This window comes from Cryptomeria japonica, chromosome 2, assembly GCF_030272615.1.
Source record: "Cryptomeria japonica chromosome 2, Sugi_1.0, whole genome shotgun sequence".
Lineage (NCBI taxonomy): Eukaryota > Viridiplantae > Streptophyta > Pinopsida > Cupressales > Cupressaceae > Cryptomeria > Cryptomeria japonica.
The window spans coordinates 503,353,170-503,363,226 of NC_081406.1; positions in this window are offsets into that span (position 1 = coordinate 503,353,170).

Here is a 10,057-nt window from a genome sequence, read left to right on the forward strand (position 1 = left end):
ACATCGCAACCTTCTGTTACATCACAACCTGCCATCTCCTCACAACCTTTTGCTTCCTCATATCAATAAATTCATGGTGGTGGTATTTGATCCTCATCTCATCAAGTCCTAGGATCCAACATAAGTCACTATGTCCCTAATATCCTTAATCAACAACCCGACCTCATAAAATAAATCCAGGACATGAAAGACCTTATCAAAAAAATTAACAATGGGACAAACAAAAGACCTGACACCTTTGAGGAAATATGTCTTTGTCCTTATGAACCATCCATTTCTATTACACCTACCCACCTAGCTTTAAAATACCTAAATTTGAAAAGTGCAAAGGCAAGGGTGATCCTAGATACCACATCCACGAGTTTCACATTTTGTGTCAAGAGGTCTCCTATAGTGACCTATACCTTAGAAGGATTTTTCCAAAAAGTTGCAGATGCCCTCACTTGGTTTTCTGCCCTTCCTCATGGCTCCATCACATCATTCCCAAACTTGTTAAAAAAAATTGTGTCTCACTGTGCCTACAATATTGAAAATGATTCTTCTGTGATAGACTTATGCAATATAAAAAAAGCCTCAGAGAAACTTTCGCCAACTTTCTCCAAAGATGGTTATTCCTAAGTTTATTATCAATCTTGACTTTAACCCTCTCCCACATCGTTTTCAAATTAGGATTAATAGCAAAGGGAATACCCAAACATCTAACTAGATGCTCAAGACTGCCCCACATGATTGGAAATTTAGAGAACCATACAAGTGGATGTTGATCCCACCCCAACACTATAGATTTAGGAAGAGAGAGCTTGCTCCCAGAGGCTCTGTAGAAAATGAAAATCTTAGTCATTAAATCCTCCAAGTTATCTTCCTCCAAATCCATTAGAATAGTTGTGTCATCTGCAAATTATATGTTGAGGATTTCATCCCTATTGGGCATATTTATCTCCTTGACTTTAGTAGACAAAGAGTTGTCTCTAAGCAAAAAGTATAATGCATCAACAACAAGAATAAAGAGGGTTGTAGATAAAGGGTAGCCTTGTCTGATGGATCTGGTAAGAAAGAAGTATTTTGATCTTATTCCATTGACCTCCACATGGACCTTGTCATCTTTCATGATAGTCTTAACCATCTAACAGAAGAGTTTGGGGAATCCCATACTATCCAACATCATAAATACAAAACTCCATTCAATCCTATTATAAACCTTTTCAAAATCTACAAGAATCATTGCTCCATTTTTCTTAGATTCATGAGCCCAGTGTATAGACTCCTAGTAGGTAATCAAATTTTCTAGGATATACCTCCCTTTGACAAAGACAATCTACATGCTATTGATCACCTTGGGTAAAATATTTTTTGAGCCTTTTGGCAAGAATTTTGGCCACAATTTTGTATGAGATATTCAAAAGTGTGATGAGCCTCCAATTTTTTATAAGAGCCTTGTCCCCATCCTTTGAGATGAGCTTAATTACTCCACAATTGTTTTTTCTACCTAGTGAACCCTTGTAAATAGCGACCATGTATACCTGAAGAAGATCCTCACTAATCTAGTTAACATTTATTTTATAAAACTCAATGGGTAGGCCATCAGGACCAGGGGCCTTATCATTCTTCAAGGATTGTATGGATAACTTGATCTCATCTATAGTCAAAGGTTTGTCAAGAGACAAAGAATCTTCTTTAGAGGTATTCTTTGGTGTGATTGTGCAAATGTTGAATCTCTCAACCTCTATGTCAGGGTCAAAGTCTTCCAATGAGAACAAATTTTGGTAGAATTAAGTGCAAATTCTTTTAGAATACCTTCCTGATTTGAGATGTTAACTCCCCCATCATTTATGTTATCAATTCTTTCCCTCGCTTCCTTGTTTCTAAGAATCTAAAAGAAAAAATTAGATCCCTTGTCACCATGATTCACCTAGTTGATTCTAGCCCTCCCTTTTGCTCCGTGAATTTTATGGTTTTGTAATTTTCTTAGTTCATCCATAGCTCCTTGGAGTTTAGTAGTGGTCTCATAATTGCTAGATTTCACTTGAAGGATACCTTCAATAGCAACAAGATCTTCATGCAATTCGGTTTCTAACCTTTGTCATCTAATGCATTTTTTTACCAACATTTTGAAAAACAATCTTCCAGATATCTACATTCTAATTCCATATGCCTATAGCACTGATGAGATTGGAGAGCCAACAATTATACTATCTAATAATGTAGGAGTCAAACACAAAATCTTTATCCTTCAATAAACTAGTATTGAGAGAGAACACCTCCCTCACGTTTTGAGAGGGATGGGGGGAAGAGTTAAGGATCAATGTAGCAAAAATAAGATGGTGATCCGACAAGGTATAAAGTATCGCCTTCACACTGTTTCTATTTTTGTCATGCATAAAACTAAAACCATATTTATTGAAATAGAACTGATCCAATCTACTATAGATTCTTTTTTTGCCCTACTGATAATTGCACCATGTGTACCAAATCTTACTATTGTCTTTCTTCTTCCCAGCCAAAGGATCATCCAATCTGAGTTTATTGATCAATCTTCACTAAAATAATTTTTCATTGGGTTTCCATTCAAATTTGTTTCCTCCAACCTTTTCCTAAGGATGCTCTATCATGTTAAAGTCCCCACCAAAATCCCAAGGAATGTCATCTAAGAAACAAAGCCAATTCCAGAGCTCAATGCATTCCCTATGGTCATTAGGAGTGCATAAATAGAGGCAACCCCAAATTTTTGTTGCTTATAGTTCAAAGTGATCCATACAACTCTATTACATGGAGAACAACCCCATTCCTTCACAAATTTGGCCCATCTTTTGTAGACCAAAATAGAATCCCCCCCTTACCTTTGTAGTGATTAGTAGCATAATACGAGGCTTCCTCCATATGCACTTCAGATGACATCTAGGGAGAACTGGACTGCTTTAATCTCCTACAACATTACAAAGTCCACATTCTTTTTCATTCTAAAAAATCTTTTGATGACATACTTCCTATCTGAGGATTCTAACCCCCTAACATTCCATTAGACATATTATGGTGTGGTTTCCATTTGGGCCCTAAATGATTTATAGCATTTAGGCAACTACATTTTAGGGTAGAGTTTGTCATGCTTCTTATTGGTGGAACCACTTGGCCTCCCCCTTTTCTTTTTGAATACATAGGTTTGTTTTGCCCCATAGCGAGGGTCGTGAACTTCTTGGAATCTCTTGAATGTTTCTTTCTTTTGGTAGTAGCCTTTCTATATCCAATATTTGTCATTGCATTATCAATCATCTCCTTTGAAGTGGGATATTTATAAGGCACAATAGACCATCTTTCCCACTCCTCGTAACCCACCTTCTTTCCATCATCTGGTAAAGCTAGCTCAGTAAGCTTACCCTCCAATCCACTAGTAGCCCTACCCAGGGTGTGAGAGTCATCATGATTATCAGGATCTAAAGCACTAATAGTCTTCAGAGGGAACCTAAAAGGGGGAGTGTTGGAAGGACCAAAGGCAATGATTACATCTATAAGTGGTGTATTTGGGTTATATGCTTTCTTAATAATAAACATCTCTTCATTATCATCTTTCCAAGAGGGAGTTGAGTCTAAAAAAGTAGCTCCTAGACCACCTACCAGAAGTGCCCCCTTCTTAGGAACTTCCTAAATTCTCTCGGTGTTGGAGACTTGACACCCAAGGCTCCTCTCACATACAAGGTAGAGGAATTACTATGTTCATTGTCGCAAATTCCTTTCGCATCACCATCACTATGTATAATATTTTCAATCCTCTTTCTGATAGCTGCAATGTTTTCAAGATTCAAAAGAGCAAGCTAGTAGGCATTAAGGAAATAAGGCACAGATTCCCCAGGAGCACGTGAACCAGCCAAGGATGGGGGAGAGTCAAGAAGAAAAGGAGAGGGGAAAAAAAAGGAGAGGAAGTTTGATTATCACAAGACGGGACAGGAGAGTCAATGCCACCAACTAGTTCATACTGTGGGGAGGAAACAAAAACTGCAACTTCCGGTTCGGAAGAGGAACCAAACAAGGGTAAAATAGAGGAGTTGGGTTTAGCAAAGGGAGGATTAGCATTTTTCTTACCCAACAAGGGACAGTTCCTTCTGACATGGCCTTCCATACAACACAAAAACATGCATTTATGCCACCCAAATATTTCACGGGGCATGAGAAAGTTTCATCCCCCTGTAAAGCGGAAAATAATCGAACCCTAGTCGTTCTCCCCTCCCCAACTCCAAGGAGAGAGAAGGGAGATTCACTAGGGTTGATGGTTTTCACTTGGGAGACTTTACATTCAAAAGAGGGGTTGAAACCCACAAGATCCAATCCCACACAATGCAAGATTGGATGCTAAATGAGTTTCAAGGGTTAAGACAGCAAGGCTACCCTCTTTTGTAAAGAATGTTGATAGAAGAATTAAGCTAGGAATGTATAGAAAGTGAGAAAGATTCGCTTATAAACTGAGATAGGGATATAGGATGAAGCTGCGGACCTGGAATTAGCTGTAAAATGTCGATACGGCGCTGTCCTGCAAATTTGAGCAAAAGTTGACGGGATGATGGCGCCCGGCGTGCACACGGTCCTCCGAAAAATCCACGAAACGAAGGGGGATCTGTTCGTCTTTGCACAAGCATTCCAGATCTTCAATTTCAGTCGCGTACCTGCAACCTACACACAGAAAAGCGAAGACGATTGGGGGGTTAGGGATTAGGGGTTTGCCTTTAGGTCAAACCCTGGTTTTGGAATTAACCAAGAAATGAGAAATGCTGTAAATGTAATGTAAAACAAGTACTAATACCTTGTTGTAAGGATGTTTGTATCCTTATATGCGAAGGTATAGATGTTGTTGTTTGTTGTATGTTGTATGTTGTAGCATGTAATGTGTTGTAAGTGATCTCCTCTTCAATGGTTGAATCCTTGGCTTGAATGCAACACTTAGCCTTGAATGGAGACTTAGAATGATCAATTGCTTGAAGGAATGCTTGAATGCTTGAATGTTTGAATATCGTTTTCACCTTTTTCCCTCCCCTTAAAATGAGAGAGGAAAAGTAGTTTATATACTTGCCAATTAGGGTTAAAAGACTGATTTTCCCGACCTTAGGCCGACCAGGAAATGTTATTTTCCAATTTGCAAACAAAAAGGCCCGAAGTCCCATAGGAGACCGGGCCCAAAATAGGGCCAGGGACCAGGGTGCTGGGAGCCATGGTCCTGGGGGACCAGGGCGGTGCCCTGGTCCTGAAGGACCAGGGCACTGGGCGCTCTGGTCCCACCTCCCGGGACAGCAGGGTGCAAGGAGGATCAGGCCAGGGTGCTGGAAAAATGCAGTTTTTGGTGTCGTGAGCAAGTTTCGGGGTCTCCATTCAGGTTCAGTGTTGCGTCGCCATCATGAAGACCCAAATGCAGTCAAAATTGCAAGTGTCGCAATTTTAGGACGCTACACCCCCATGTCAATAACAAGCTCATTAGGGAGATCTTTACCAGGAGTAATAGCAAACAGAACCCTCGCATCAAGGTGTGGAAGAAGGGTAAGCGAATTATTCATTCTAAGTACATCCCCCAAATTTTCCAAAGACGGGCAAAAAATGCCAGAAATAGGGAGGAACGCTATGAACCGAAAGCCATCTGGGGAACAAGATAGCCAAAACCTCATTCTTATTGGCCTTCAAAGACCAACTCATCGTTACTTTGTTTGAGATTCACACTTTCATTTCTAGACATAAAATAGATTAGAATGATCTTGGATTAGAAATCATCTGAATCGACAACATAGTGATAATCAACATTACACCTCCTTAGTTTACAATTATCCTAACTATATACACTATTTCAACCTAAGCTCAATTTTATACTAGATAGAACTACTATAACTAGTTATACTATACAAGACTACCAATTTCTAAAGGTTATGACCAACATGAGTGCATATAAGGTTTAACATGAAAAAATAAATAAGTACTTGATAAGTTCAAGGAATGCATGTCATGATAATTTATCAATTGTTAAAATAAGGCTATCTTCTCATTGTTAAAAGAAAGGATCACATGATCATAATAACACAAAACATACCACCCTTTTTTTCAAACCCAACTACAAAGTAAGTATTCACAAGAGAGGGAGCTAAAACAATGACCATTCTATATATAGAAGTTTTCTATGGGATACACAATATTTACTAATGACACTATTTTATGTAATATCATAACATTAGATAGATCCAATTCCATGATCAAGAGTACAAGGATTATTAGCAAACATACAAACCTTACTATTACTATGCATGTTTTTGTCACAAGACATAAGTTTATGGTACACACAATTCACCTTATATCCACATCAAATTCCTCATATGCAATACTATCGAAATATACATGTCAATGATCATAATAGGTTAAGATTGTATAAATCATTAGTTGACTAGCTAATAGTAATAGAACCACCAAGGGAAACACATGAGTTATAATTGTTAGGTGATTGATGGGCCTTACAAATTTGTTGGTGTGAAAAAGGTGCTTGACCTAGCTAGTGTTGGATATTGTTGCTGCTAGGATATGTTGTTGTCATTGACGTCAACATTTTCCTGTGCTTTGTTGTTGCAAAGAGTTGTTTGGTGATCTGGTGATTGCAGTGAGTTGATCTGGATTGTTTATTTGTTTTCTATGTTGAATAAACTAGAGATACTTCATTATTTATTGATTCCATAATGCTATGTGATGACTTGATGGAGTTGAGGATTCCAGTATGGAGATTGGCTTTTTAGTGTTCAATATTGTGTTTGATCCATTGTGCTCTAGTATGATGATATTTTTGGTTGCAGATTTGCGAGTGTTTAGGATGTTCGTGTGTATCTTTATTTCATATCGTTCATGATTTGATGCTCCACAAGCTATCTTTATTGTCTGAGTTGTTGTTGTTTAGTGTTCTTGAGTGTTAGCGTGTTGATTGATGAAGATTTGATTAAGTGGTGTTGGTGCAACTATTGCGGATAGTTCTAACGTGCTTGTTGGTGTTTCCTAATCATGTCCTATTTGCTTTCGTGGTTCGCATTGATCATTGCGTGTGTTCTTGAAGATCTTATGGGTCTGGTGATATTCTTCGTGTTATGTGGTATTTTTGGTGGTGTAACGAGTTGCAATTGATCTTGGTGAGATTCCTGGTGGTGTTGTGTGTTCGAGGAGTTGATTTGGGTCTATGATATATTGTTTATGGCATTGTATTGGTCGACGGTTAATTTATGTATCGTGTGATGTAATTTTGTAATTAGGTGTTGAGGGTTTGACCAACCTTGTAGTCAAGGTTGATTATTTGTATAAATAGGTATTCTATTCATGTAATTTGGGTATCAGTGTTGAGTCTGCATTATCAGAGAGTAGTGTATGTGCGAATAAGAGAATTTATCTTTCGGTATGGTGTATTGAGAATAGAGTGTTGTAGAGATAACAATTGAGTTTAACCAGAACTGTCATCAAGCATTGGCAGATGCTATTCTTTCAGTTCATCTTTGTCGGATTGTAGTCCGAATATTGTTGTAAGGTAGTAAACCTTCCTTGAGGGTTGTAGCATTCTAGGTCATTGTATTTTGAGCAGTGAGCTCTAGGAAGTGTGCTCGAATGCATGTGCATTCCCCATTATAATATTTACACATACTATTGCAGAGTATCATCTCATTGTGGGTAGGTTCCTGCCATTGTTTTTCCCTTGACCGGTTTTTCCACGTCAAAAATCTTGGGGTTATGTGTGTTGTTGTTATTGTTTTTATCTTTCTTTTTTATGTAGTTGATCAAATTTGAGATTGTGCTTAAAGTGTTTAATGCAGTGAAAAAAGATTCACCCCCACTCTCAGTTTTCCTTCATTGTTGTTGCCAATAGATAGTTCAACCCCTAGGTCATATTCACAATTGTTACTTAAGTTTACTTAGGGTACACATTGGATAGTCATCACATTATGTCTCAAGTCATAAGATTAAGACGCATGCCATAATCTTATGTAATCCTAGGTTCACATTGACTTTTATAACCAAGGGATGCACATTGTAGCACCCATTTTAAAAGTTGATTTTTCATTAGATTATTTAGCAAACCAGGTTTTTGATTTGCAATTCTCTTTGTGCTAATATGACTCATAGTAAGTAGTTCCTTACTAGTCCAAGAAGTCATGTTTCCTCTCTCTCTCTCTCTCTCTCTCTCTCTCTCTCTCTCTCTCTCTCTCTCTCTCTCTCTCTCTCTCTCTCTCTCTTCTCATATGAATCATAGTAAGTAGTTCCTTACTAGACCTAGAAGTCATATATCTTTGTTCTATGCATTACTCCTTATATCTTGATGTTTTAGACTAATGATCTCCTCAACCCTTAGAGGCTTGGTGTTTCTTGTCTCTTTAATGTCTTGGTGAAAGTATTTGAATGCCATTTGTACTTTACTGAGAGTATGAGCATAGGTTCATACTCCAACTAAAGTGAAGGCTAAATGTAGTATCATAAATTGTATCCTCATACAATTTCATTCTCACTTGGGCCCAACTTTAGTAAGTTTTCCTTTTATGTCCTAATTATGCTTTATTTTTCACATTATTGTTAAATTCTATGATCTCTATCTTCTCCTCTTGTATCTTAACCTTGGCTCAATCCAAAAAAATTGAACTAGGGCATCTAGCAACCTAGTCCAGAACCCTAGCCCTTCTAGACTAGGGTGTTAGGTGTCATAGTCTAGGTTGAATGGGCCCAAATTTGAATCATCCAATGGTTGAAAAAAGTTGAGACGGAAATGATTTTCGATGTCGGCCTTCAAAATTTTCAACATGTTTCATGGGGTTAGGTATAAAATCAAGTCTTTAACCCTCATTGAAATATCTCTCATCAAGGAATTTACTCCACAAAAACCATTTTAATTGAGCAAGCAATCAAGCATCATTAAGGCAATGAATGAGAGGTCAAGTATTAAAATTTCAAGCATTCAAGATAGCATCCATGATCAAATTTGTATGAAGACCCACATGAATTCCATCCATAGAAATGTAAACCTTTTTATGAAGACTTCAAGGAAAAGGAGATTCGTAAAGGAGGGTATAAAATTTTAATTAAGCATTTATTTTCAAATATAGTCTTTGTCCTACAAGGGTAAACTCTCTTTTCTATTTCATTCATCATTAAAGGGTTAATCCCAAACCTAGGGTTTGATCTAGGCAAACTCCTATCAACCCGACAACACCATTTTTCCTCTCTTGTCTGTACATGTTATAGGATCAAAAGACAAGGAATACAAATCCAAAGAGTATAGACTAAGACAAAGAGAACCATATTTTGAAGAAGCAAAATACCCTGGACGATGATAATTGTTTGACACTTTTTTGATAAAATTTTAGGGGGATTTTCTGAGTGACATCTTGATCCCAAATCTGTTATCAATATCCACATCTAACACCTTCAAGACTAGGTTTCCTAGTCCATAGTCCAATGCATTTGGGCTCAAACCAAGCAAACACAATTTCATATCTGACTCCTATTTCCTAATTTGTACTCAAAGTCTGCATATCTAATATGTAGCTTACAGTTTATGATGATTACTCTTTTTTGAATCATTAGCCCTTGTTATTGCATTTAATAATTATATCTTATCCAATTGCAATAATTTAACAAAAATGAAACAATTAATTCTTGTGCCCAACTCTTTCCAATAGTTTTCAAGTTGGGGCTATTGGTTGTTTCCCCAATGCAATGTTGTTGTGAATGGGTTTTATTCTTAGGCTACATGTTCAAACTAGTGAATCCCATTCCACCAAACATTACAATTGGTTATTAAAATTAAATAGGTAATCATGTTATAAATAGAACTAAGAAGATCATAACTAACCATGAGATGTTTGCAATAATCATGCGTGTTTGTTTTATGACATACATGTATATATATTGAAATATAATGTATCCTTCACCAACCCATTTTTTTCATCTCTAAGCATTCAATATCATGCTATATTTTAATGAAAACATTTAGTAATATTAATAAAATGATGTTACTCATCCCCAGGTAGGAAATTTTTTCAAGAATGAACATCATTCTCACTATTGATGAAAT